Below are 12129 nucleotides of genomic sequence, written 5' to 3'. Positions count from 1 at the left end.
GTCCTACTCTGTGCCAGGCACTGTGTCAATCACTTATCTTATTCTTTAGGAGGCTTCCCAGGAAACTGAAGTTATGTGGTAAGTGCTAAGCTTGGGGCTGAGCAGAGGGCTAGGGGGGGAGCATAGTACAATGACTTAAAGCATGGAGTCTGACCAGACAGAACTGGATTTGGTCTATAGCCGGCTTTCTGCACTCACCGCGAGAGCAGGTTGCCCGGACTTCCCTCACCCTGGGTTTTCATCTGTGCCTTGGGAACAATGATAATACCTACTACTGTGAGGAGACAATGAAGAGTCTTATTAAAGCATTGAATATGAAGCCAGTGTACAGTAAATACTCAATAAGTGGTAAGTATTACTAGTATCACCATCATCATTATAGTAGATTGTGTAATTAGCCTCAATTATTTTCTCCTCCTTTCCCAGTAAAAAAAGGTTTGCATAACTTTATTAGATTTATTCACACATAGCTTATAGCTTTGGTTTCTATCATGAGTAAGATCTCTTTTCTAAAATATTTTGAATCGATAAATACTAGTTTATAAAAAGCCATTGATTTTTGTGTAGTTATTTTACATCTGGATCCTCGATGAACTCGCTCATGAGTTTCAGTCACTTTTCAGTTGATTTTCTTCAATATTTTAGATCTATAATTGTATTTGTGGGTAATGACAGTTTTATTTCCTTTCGATTTTTTAAACACCTTTTATTTCTTTCTCTTGCACTTTTTCTCTTTTGCACTATGATGAGTAATATTAGTGACAGTGCATCTTCTTTCTTGCATGATGTTGAAAGATGTCTTCATTAAATTAAGGACTTGAAAATCTATTTCTCATTTGCTAAAAGTTTTAAGAATAATAAATAGATGTTGAATGGTATCTAATGCCTTTTCAGCAGTTTTGGTAGTAATCATATTTTTATTTTAAGTTTTGTTGAATTTATACCTGTGCATATGTTAAAAGGAAAATAATCTATAAGGCTTCTAATAAAAAATAAGTTTTTCTAACCTTATCTTTCCTTCTTTCCACTTCCCTGAGTCAACCCTTTTCTAGTTCCTTTGGCTGTTTATTCTGAGTGTTTGCCTCCATAGTATTTACTTACATACTTATGCTGCTACTTTTACTTTTGAAAAATTTCCTCCGCTGATTAGAGGAAATTTATCTTTAGTTTTCCAGGTCTTGGTTCTATTCTGACATACTATATAAATGCATATTTTTCTAATGAAATGTGGAGTTAATTAGTATTTATTGTCTTTCTCTGAATGTGACCAAAAAAAGAATTCCTCTGTTTGCTTCCCCATTATTCAAACCCCTTGTTGCTGTTAGCTATAATTTTGGGTTCAGATTCTTATTAAAAACTTTTTTCTTTTACAATCAATACTTACTTGGATTTAACAATAAGCTTTTCTAATTTCTTTGTAAACATTATTTAAAATTGTTTCATTAAATATTGAGTATATATAAAATCATATTTATAAAATATGTATAAGGTACAAAATAATATAACAAGCACATATTACTCAAGTGTAAGGGATGGAACATACAGCCCCTAGAGTCCTGCCATCTTTATTCAAATCATGGGTCTACCATTTATTAACTATGTGACAGTGGGCAAATTATTTAAACTCTTTGTGTCTTAGTTTCCTACCTGTAAGATAAGCATAATAATATCTAGCTCACAAGGCATTATGAATGAGCTAAAAATGTACTAGTGTTTAGAATGGTGCTTGGTATATATTATAAACACTGTATAAATATTAGCTAATACTGTTGTATAAATATATCATAATTTATTTATCCATTTAATAGCTTATGAACATACTTTACTGTTTCAAATAGAGGTTCTATGAATAACCATGCACATGCACATTGGACCACATGCATAAATCATAGAGTATAAACATGTTGAACTGTATAATACCAAGTTGTTTTGTATGGTGGTTGTAATAATTTACATCTCAGCTTGCACTATGTAAGCATTCTCGTTGCTTCATATCTTCATTACTTGGAATTTAGATTTTGTTTAAATGGTGTTTATGAACTGGTATCTTTCTATGGTTTATTTTTTATTTCCCTGATTAATAGCATAGTTGACCATCTTTTCATTTATTTATTACAATCTGCTTTCTTTTATGCAGTGTCTATGCCATAGTTTCCACATTTTTTTACTATATATTTTTTTCTTATTGCTGTTTATAAGTATATATATATATATATATATATATATATATATGTGTGTGTGTGTGTGTGTGTGTGTGTATATATATATATATCCATCCCTAATCTTTTGTTAGTCATATGTGCCATAAATATTAGGCTCATCTTGTCACTTCCATTATAGTGTTTGGATAATTAAAAGTTATTCATTGTGGTTTTAATTTGCATCTCTCTAATAATTAATGATGTTGAGCATTTTTTCCATATGTCTATTGGCCATTTGTATGTCCTCTTTGCAGAAATGTCTACTCAGGTCCTTTGCCCATTAACTATGGCCTTGTCGTATAGTTTGATATCAGGTAGTGTGATACCTCCAACTTCGTTCTTCTTTCTCAAGATTGTTGAGGCTATTTGGGGTCTTTTTTGGTTCCATAGAAATTTTTGGAATATTTATTCCAGATCTGTGAGCTATACCTTGGTATTTTAATAGGAATTGTGTTGAATCTGTAGATTGCTTTGGGTAGTATGGACATTTTAATGATGTTAGTTCTTCCTGTCCATGAACACAATATGTGTTTTCATTTATTTGTATGTTCCTCAGTTTCTTTCTTCAGTATATTATAATTTTATGAGTATGGGACTTTATTTCCTTGGTTAAATTTATTTCTAGGTACCTTATTTTGGTGGTTGTTGTTGTAATAGTAAATGGGATTGTTTTCTTGATTTCTCCTTCTGATCATTCATTATTGGTATTTAAAATGCCACCAATTTCTGTATATTAATTTTGTATCCTGCCACTTTGCTGTACTCAGTTATTAGATCTAGTAGTTTTTTGGTGGAGTTTTTAGGTTTTCTTTATATACAATATAACATCATCTGTGAATAATGATCACCTCATGCCTGTCAGAATGGCTGTCATCAATAAATCAATAAATAACAAGTACTGGCAAGGATGTGGAGAAAAGGGAGCCCTTGTGCACTGTTAGTGGGAACACAGACTGGTACAGCCACTGTTGAAAAAACAGTATGGAGTTTCCTCAAAAAATTAAAAATGGAACTGCCTTTTCACCCAGTGATCCCACTTCTGGGAATATATCTGAAGAAATCCGAAACACTAATTCAAAAAAATTTATGCACCCCTGTGTTCATTGCAGCATTATTTACAATAGACAAGATCTGGAAACATCCCAAGTGCTCATCAGTAGATGAGTGTATAAAAAAGCTTTGGTACATATACACAAGAAAATACTGCTCAGCCATAAAAAAGAAGGAAATCTTATCTTTTGCGAGAACATGATGGACCTGGAGATTATTATACTAAGTGAAATAAGTTAGTCAGAGAAAGACAAACACCATATGATCTCACTTCTATGTGGAATCTAATGAACAAAATAAACTAACAAACAGCATAGAAATAGAGGCATGGCCACTCGATGTGTCCCTTTCATGTCGATGTTTCTCTCTCTCTCTTCCTCCTGCTCTATCTGAACAAAAAATGGAAAAATGTCCTCGGGTGAGGATAAAAAAAAAAGGAAATAGAGGCATGGATACATGGAACAGACTGACAGTTGTCAGAGGGCAGGGAGGTTGGGGACCTGGATGAAAGAAGGTGAAGAAAACATATATACACATATGTGTATATATGACACATAGACAACAGACAACAGTGCGGTGGAAGCCAGAGGCAAAGGGGGTGGGAGATGGAGCAAAGCGGAGATTAATGAGGATGGAAAGAGACTTGGCTTTGGGTGATGGCCGCATGAAGCAGTATGTAGATGATGTTTTGTTGAGTTGTACACTTGAAACCTGTATGGTTTTGTGAATCAATGTAACCCCAATAAAGTCAATAAAAAAAGTCATTCAATTTTATGTAGTTGATTTATTATTTTGTCCTATGATTTGCTTTTTGTGTCATTTTTAAGAATCTTTTCCCTCACCCTAAGAACATAAAAACATCCTCATGTAAAGTCTTTGAAAAGTTTACTTTTCATTCAGAAGGTGTATCTTTGTGGATTGAGTGTAGTCCCATGGAGTGAGAGGTCCTGGTTCGATTCCAGGTCAGGGCACAGACCCGGGTTTCCGGCTTAATGCCCAGTAGGGGGCATGCAGGAGGCAGCTGATGGATATTTCTCTCTCACATCAATGTTTCTCTCTCTCTCTCTAAAAAATCATTAAAAAAAAAAATATATATATATTTTTTGACATGTTTGCTTTTCACTATTATGTGTTTAACCCATCTAGAATGAATTTTATATGTGGGTGGGAAGTTTGAGGTTCAATTTAAATTTTCCCATATAGATGAGCAATTATCAGCAATATTTATGGAAAAGTTCAAATTTTTTCTACTGATATGCAGTGTGATAAATCAATTACTTGATAGTTTTTGCCTTTTGCTGTAATATTTTAGTCCATTTGCATTTACTAAAACCACCAATTTATTTGGATATATGTCTGCTATCGCATTTATTGCTAGCATTGTATTGGTCTGGACTTCGCTAATTTTTTTTTCTCTTCTTGCATTCCTTTTGATTGACTGTACTTTCTCATTCCACTTTTTCCTTTATTTTCTATTTTTACTAGTCTTCCTGGAAACATACATATCTAACTTATCAAACCTAAAGCTTGTCAGAATTTTTAAATCTCATTTAGAAAATTAAACGGACCTTAGAACAGTTTAACTTTGCTCACCTCTCCCTTGACTTATTTCTGTTTTTGTTGTGAATTTTAGTTTTTCTTGTTTATTTTTTATACCACAAGATGTTACTATCATTGTATCATACTGACCATATTTCTTTAGATTGAATTACATATTTACCATAGCTGTTATCTTTGCTCCTTCTTCCAGCTCATATCGCTTTCCTTTATCTGAAGTGTATCTTTTTAAATTCCACTTTTGACCCATTGTGTCAAACTTTCATCTTTTGTTCGTCTGAAAATGTCTGTTTTGCCCTGTTTTTTTGTTTTGTTTTGTTTTATCCTCACCCGAGGACATTTTTCCATTATTTGTTCAGGTAGAGTGGGAGGGAGAGAGAGGAAGAGAGAGAGAGAGAAACATCGATGTGAAAGGGACACATCGAGTGGCTGCCACCCGCACGACCAACCAGGGCCGGGGACAAACTGCAACCGAGGTACATGCCCTTAGCGGGAACCGAACCCGGGTCTCTCTGGACCGCAGGCCGACGCTCTAACCGTTGAGCCAAACCGGCCAGGGCTGTTTTGCCCTGTTTTTTAAAGATGTTTTCAAAGTTATTTTCTAAATTAACAGATATTTTCTTTTAGCTTGTTGAAGTATTTGTCCACTGTTTTTAGGCTTCTATTATTGCTATTCGAAAGTGAGCTGTCAAACTCATTGTTATCCCTTTCCCATCCTTTCTTTTTTTTGTCTCTCTGCAGCTGTTAAGATCTCTTTATCTTTGGGAGTTTCCATTTCATTATGATATATCGTTGGTCAAAGCAAGTAACAGGGCCAGCCCAGATTCAAGGGATTCAGAAAAAAGACTCCATCTCTTGATGGGAGAAATATTATGGCTATATTTTTAATATGTGCATTTTATTAGTCCACAAATGCATTTTGCATACTTTTGAACAATATTAGTACATAAATGGAGAACACATATTGTATTTCGAGAAAATATTTGGTGTGCAGGTTGATCTTACAGAAAATTAGCTCACAAGTTAAGAACCATGGATACAGGGAATGTTCTTAAATGTGACTTCTAAAAATAATCGTAATAGCAACAACTCTATATTGAGTGCTTACTCTGTATTAGGCACTGCCCTCGTGATTTCTTAAAAACTTTTTGTTTTTATATAATTTTAGATATACAGAAGTTTCAAAAATAGTATATAGGATTTTAATATATCCTTTATCCTGTTTTCTCTAAACGTTAGAGAAAGTATTTATACAACCATAGCTCAGTCCTCAAAACCAGGAAATTGACACTGATGCAAGACTATTAACTAATCTACAGACCTTATTTAAATTTCCTCAGTTTTTTCTGATTAATGTGCTTTATCTGGTCCAGGATCTATTTGAATTCCACGTTGCATTGGAATGTCTGTCTGATTCCTTCAGTCTGTCTGTTCCTTAGACTTTCTTTGCCTTTCATGACATTGACACTTTGGAAGAATCCATGTCAATGATTTTTTAAGAGTCTCAATTTAGACTTGTCTGATGTTTTCTTTTGGGTAGATTGAAGTTAAGCATCTTTGTCAAGAATACCACAGAAGTGATGTGCTCTTCTTTTTTTTTTTTTAATCCTCACCCGAGGATATTTTTCCATTTTTTGTACAGATAGAGTGGGAGGGAGAGAGAGGAAGGAGAGAGAGAGAGAAACATCGACGTGAAGGGACGATGTGCTCTTCTTAAGTACCATATCTGGGGGACATGGTGTTGATTTATGTCATTACCGGTAATGTTTATTTTGACCATAATTAGGATGCTGCTTGTCAGTTTTATTCAAAATAAAAGCCACAGTTTTTCTTTATAATTAATAAGAATTAACTTACTTATTAATTTGTAATCAATAATAATTGTACTCTCCCATTTTTCATAATACTATTTAATCTATCATACTCTCATTTTTAATTTTTTGCTTTTTATCTCTCTTTCCTGAGTTCTGGATAATTGCTATAAATTTATACTCCAGTTATCTGATTTTCTTTTCAGTTAAGTCTATTATGCTACTAAACACATCAATTATATTTTTAATTTCAAAGTTTTTAATTGGTTTTATTAGGGAGTTACTCATTTAAAAAATCTCTTATTTTTATTTTATTGATAAAATTTTTGTATTTCATTTTTAGAAGGATTTTTTTATTTTTATTTTTTTTATCCTTACCTGAGGACATTTTTGCATCTATCTTCAGATAGAGTAGTAGGGAGAGAGGGAGGAAGAGAGAGAGAGAGAAACATCGATGTGAAAGGGACACATAGAGTGGCTGCCACCCGCACGACCCCATCTGGGGCCGGGGACAAACTGCAACCAAGGTACATGCTCTTAGCGGGAACCGAACCCGGAACTCTCTGGTCCCTGGGCCGATGCTCTAACCACTGAGAAAACTGGCCAGGGCCATTTTTAGGAGGATTTTAACTATACTTTTGAAAAGCCCTTTAGATTTTTGTCCTGTTTCTATTTTCCCCACATGGAAGTTCTTTGTTTTGTTGAAGAGCTACCTCTTATGTTCACCTTAATGTGACGTTTAGTAATTCTTGGTTCCGGATCTATTTTTAGCGCCAGCATTCTCCGCTGTCGCCTAGGACATGCTGGCTTCTTTCCCGACAGCTGGGTGTTTTCTCAGCTGGCGTCATCCGTTGTTTCCTGGGCACCGCAGGGGAGCCGACCTCCTGTGCCTCCTGGCGCGGTGACCTGTCCATTTCCCCAGAGGTCTCGCATTTTCTTCCGCGGAGCGTCAGGCTATACTGAGAGTCTTGGTGTATAACAAGCCTACACTGTCTGCTTTTCCCCCAGTATGCCTTACATCTTCAGACACACCGAAGTTTTTTCTATTTCTATTTGTATTTACTAAAATAAAGCTTTAGGAGTTAAGAGCGGTAGGAAAGTTAACACTTGTATGACACTTAGCATAGGCAATTCACTGTTTTAAGCGCTTAACATACCAAGGTGGGGCAAAAGCGAGTTGACACTTGTGAGTACGCAAAATGCAGAGTTTACTCTTGTAGTATTACTTATTAATTACTGCATCATGTTGCATATGAACAACTGTAAACCTACTTTTGCCCCGCCCTGTATATGAACTTATTTATTACTTATAACATTCCTCTGAAGTAGACACTTTTCTGTATTCTCACTTTATAGATCAGGAGAATGAAACACAGAGCTATTAAGCGGTTTCCCCAAGATCACAGAACCAAAGTCTTTTAAGTCAGATATCAAGCTTCCCTTACGCTTATCAACCAGTGGGCCCCACATCTGCAGCCCTGCCTCCCCAGGGCGGTACCCCACCACCCAGTTCGCGTCTGCATCCACAGAGCTGGAATTAGTTCTGCTAATTGTACCATGTGGCCCTTCGGGTACAAGGACAGATTGGATTGTGGACCTTGTTCTTCCTCCTTTGCCTCTACCGCTGCTCCAGGCCCTTGTTGAAGTAAGATCGTTGTTAGGAATCAACTCCATGGGAGACCTTAGGCAGGTAATGTCTCCTCTGAGCCTCCTTTTCCCACCTGGAAATGAGCAGAGGGCTGAGGGGTAAACTGGAAGTGGCTAGATTATTTCCTGTACTAGTTCTGTGGATTCTCTGAATCTGTAATTCACACGTGATTATATTTTCATCATTTTCTTCCATTGTATTTTGACTTGTTGGTATCCCCCATTATTTATGTTTCTTTTTGTTCAAGTCAGTCTAAATTAAATTAATACATGTGGTTAAAAAATTTAATAATACAGCGCTGGCCAGTTTGGCTCAGTGGTTAGAGCATTGGCCTGTGATCCAGAGAGACCCGGGTTCGGTTCCTACTAAGGGCACGTACCTTGGTTGCAGTTTGTCCCCAGCCCTGGTTGGGTCGTGCGGGTGGCAGCCACTTGATGTGTCCCTTTCACGTCGATGTTTCTCTCCCTCTTCCTCTCTCCCCCCCTACTGCATCTGAACAAAAAGTGGAAAAATGTCCTCGGGTAAGGATTAAAAAATAAAATTTAATAAGACAAACTGCTCCAAATGGAAAACAGTGTTCTGCTTTCCCCTTCTCCTCCCGAAGAGCCACTCACGGTTACCTAGCTCTCAGCTCTGCTGAAGTTATTGCCATACTTCCAGGTAATGCGTATGTTGCAGGTACTTGATTGGGAACTTCAGACATCATCTGTTGGGCTCTGGTTTGAAAGATGAGGATACTGCTCACTATGCTGGTCTAAGGGTGAGATCCCTGCCCCAGCTCTGTGATCTCAGCTAAGCCCCAGAGGCGGTACCTCTGCCAAGATGAGAAATTGCCCCCGGACGGCTGCTGTGCACTGTGCAGGCGTCCTTCAGGCGGTGGCCCAGGGAGGCACCGGAGACAGCTCACGAACACCAGGGAGGGTCTTTCTACTCTGGGGGGCAGTGGCTTGGTTTGTAAAGAGGTTAATCAACAGGGAGTGCAGTGATGTCTCAAGTCAGCACACAGTTTATTGCTCCCAAGAGGGCCTCAGGGCATTGGGGATCCACGGAACAGGAGCTATTTTACTATAATTGATGTGTGCTGTTGTTTCAGGCAGTGGGAAATAGCAAGGTCACCTGAGCTAGGAAAAGCAGAGTGCTCTGAAGACCCCTGGCCACGCCCACTGACTGGCCCGGGAAAATTTGCAAAGTGACCTACAACATCACAGTAGGTCAAGTTTCTTTCCTCCGTCCTGCTGGGGACCAGGAGAACATCATTTGGAACCTTTGGGGCAGGAACTGTGTGGGGGCTGGGAGCAGGTGGCTGCCCTCTGACAATTAGATTGCACCACCGAGGGCCCGGGGAGCAATGACAGAGCCACAGAGAGGACAACCCTGCTACTCTGATCGTCTCTCTTGACAGAGTGAGCTTAGCCGTTCACAGAGAGCTGCCAAGAGCTACTGTCACTGTGCCAGCCTCTACCCTTTCAAGACCGACTTTCCCAGGGTCTGCGGAGAAGAGGAGTTTGACTAATAGCTGCTGTCGAATCGCCCACTGGCATCTCTGTGCTATGAGTGCTCCCCCCTTCCCAGCTCCGTCATGGTTCCCCTCACTTCATGCTGTCACCACACGGAACTTGGGGACTGCCGTCCACACCAAGTGGTGACGGCGCAGCCCTGTAGGCTCAGCAGAGGGGAGACGTGGGGAAGGCCGTTCCTACACTGCCCTGCACCTTCTGTCCTCCATCCCACCTCCAGGTAGGGCTGAACGGCTGGGCCACGACCTGAAGGTAATTGCAGAGCTGGGGGAAAGAAGGTGAGCCAGTGCTTGCTCCGACTTTTTCAATAGTCCAAGGGGAAAAAATCTCAACTCGATAATTAAGCTCTTCACAGGGATCCCCCTTGGGTGCACCCTGATATATAGTCCCTTTCCCTGTGCTTAAAGTCTCTTCTTTACCCAATTCTGAGACACTTCTTCAATACCCAACATACAAAATCTTCACCTTTTTAAAAACGAAAACTCACACCCTCTGTCACAGAGGTCGATCTCATCCCGGCGTCTACTCTCTTCACCACACCTCAGACCAGGGACGTGGCTCCGTCAGTGTCCAGGGGAGGTGGAGGGAGGTCCTTGGTGGGATAGTCCAGGATAAGTTCTGACACTCCCAGGTCTTGTGCCCTCTGGGGAATCCTTCTGTCGGCGTGAAGGTAGAGCTTTTCTTTATGTATGGTCCTCAAACCTGCACACACGTGCATGTGCACACACACACTTACAGACACGTGGATATCACGGAAAGGCACACGGTTTTTCCTCTGAGACAGTGGTATAATGAAAAAGAAACATTATCTTTTCTCCGGCAATATCATCTGCATGTATTGCGCTGCTAGGAGCGTCAAGAGCGCCGTCTCAGTTGCTCTTTGTTCATCCTGACATATGTCCCGGACCCACTGCTCCAAAGAGAAAGACTGTTAGAGACTCTGGACGTTTAATTGAAAATGGGAATGGGAATCGAACTGGCGACCTCTTGGTCGACACTCAACCACTGAGCCACACCAGCCGGACTGGACATTTAATTTTTTAAATAATCATTTTACATTTGGCTCAAACAAATTCTCAGGCACAGTATTCTCCTCCCCTAGTGTAAAGCAGTCCCCTAGAAGTGGTGATGGTGGTGGCAGCACCAGGGTCTTCCACCCACATTCACGAGCTCATCTGATGGCACAATTTCCTGATGACTGGTATGTTACTTCATTTTAGGGATCCGGAGTGGAGGCTATAAATGCTTTCTGGTTCCCCCAAGGCCAGGCTGAGCCAGAACTGGAACCCAGATTTGATGGGTCCAGGCCTAGAGCGCTTTCTACTACGTAAAAATGGAAGAGAATATCAATGGATCCATCAGATGCTTCAAGGGGATCTTAGTTTCTTCATCTAGAGATACAAAAGGTTGCATTATGATCAGCCCTTTCCAACCCCAGCATTCTATGACATACAGTGAAATACCATGCAGCTATAAAAAAGAAGGATCTTTTACCTGTTGAAACAGCATGGAGGGACCTGGAGAGTATTATGCTAAGTGAAATAAGCCAGTCAGAGAAAGACAAATATCACAAGATCTCACTTATATGTGGAATCTAATAAACAGTATAAATTGACGAACAAAATAGATCCAGAGACAGGGAAGTAGGAAACGGACTGACAAATCTCAGAGGGAAGAGGGACAGGGGGCGGCGGGAAGAGGTTAACCCAAGAATTTGTATGCGTGTAGGCATAACCCATGGACACAGACAAGAGAGCCGTGAAGGCCTGGGGGCCGGGAGAGGGGTGACAGGGGTCAAAAGGGAAACAAAGGGCTGATATCTGTACTATTTTCAACAATAAAGATACATTAAATGAAAAAAAGCTAACATAACATGATACGAAGTAAGGAGAATGACTTCGTGTTATGTGTGGACTCAGGAATGGTCACAGAGGAGTCGTGCAGCGGGGCTGCTGGTCTTATAGCAGCGGTGCTTCCAAGGCCATCAGGTTAGCCTGTCTGCAGCCTCAGTGAAGGTAGTGCTTGAGCTCATGGTTGTGAAAGATGATTGGCCACTTTTAAGAGCAAAGAACTCATATCAAATTCTCTGTGAGATTAAACAACATTCAAATGAGACAACTGACATGTAAAAGAAAGCTTAAATGGGTCAAGAGAAGGAGCTGTCTGCTGACACGTAAGGACTCATGAAGGTCAGGGACACTTGTGAAGAGGGGGCTCATCATCTGCAGGACTGATGGAAATTCTAAACGGGCAGAAATTCGGTTTGTACAAATAGACAATTATCTGTGAGGGTGACGGCCGAGTACTTAAATTGAAACGAAAGAACAGATTCATTTTGAGAGAAC

Source organism: Molossus molossus, unplaced genomic scaffold, assembly GCF_014108415.1.
Source record: "Molossus molossus isolate mMolMol1 unplaced genomic scaffold, mMolMol1.p scaffold_m16_p_15, whole genome shotgun sequence".
Classification (NCBI taxonomy): domain Eukaryota; kingdom Metazoa; phylum Chordata; class Mammalia; order Chiroptera; family Molossidae; genus Molossus; species Molossus molossus.
Note: the sequence above shows the minus strand (reverse complement) of the source record.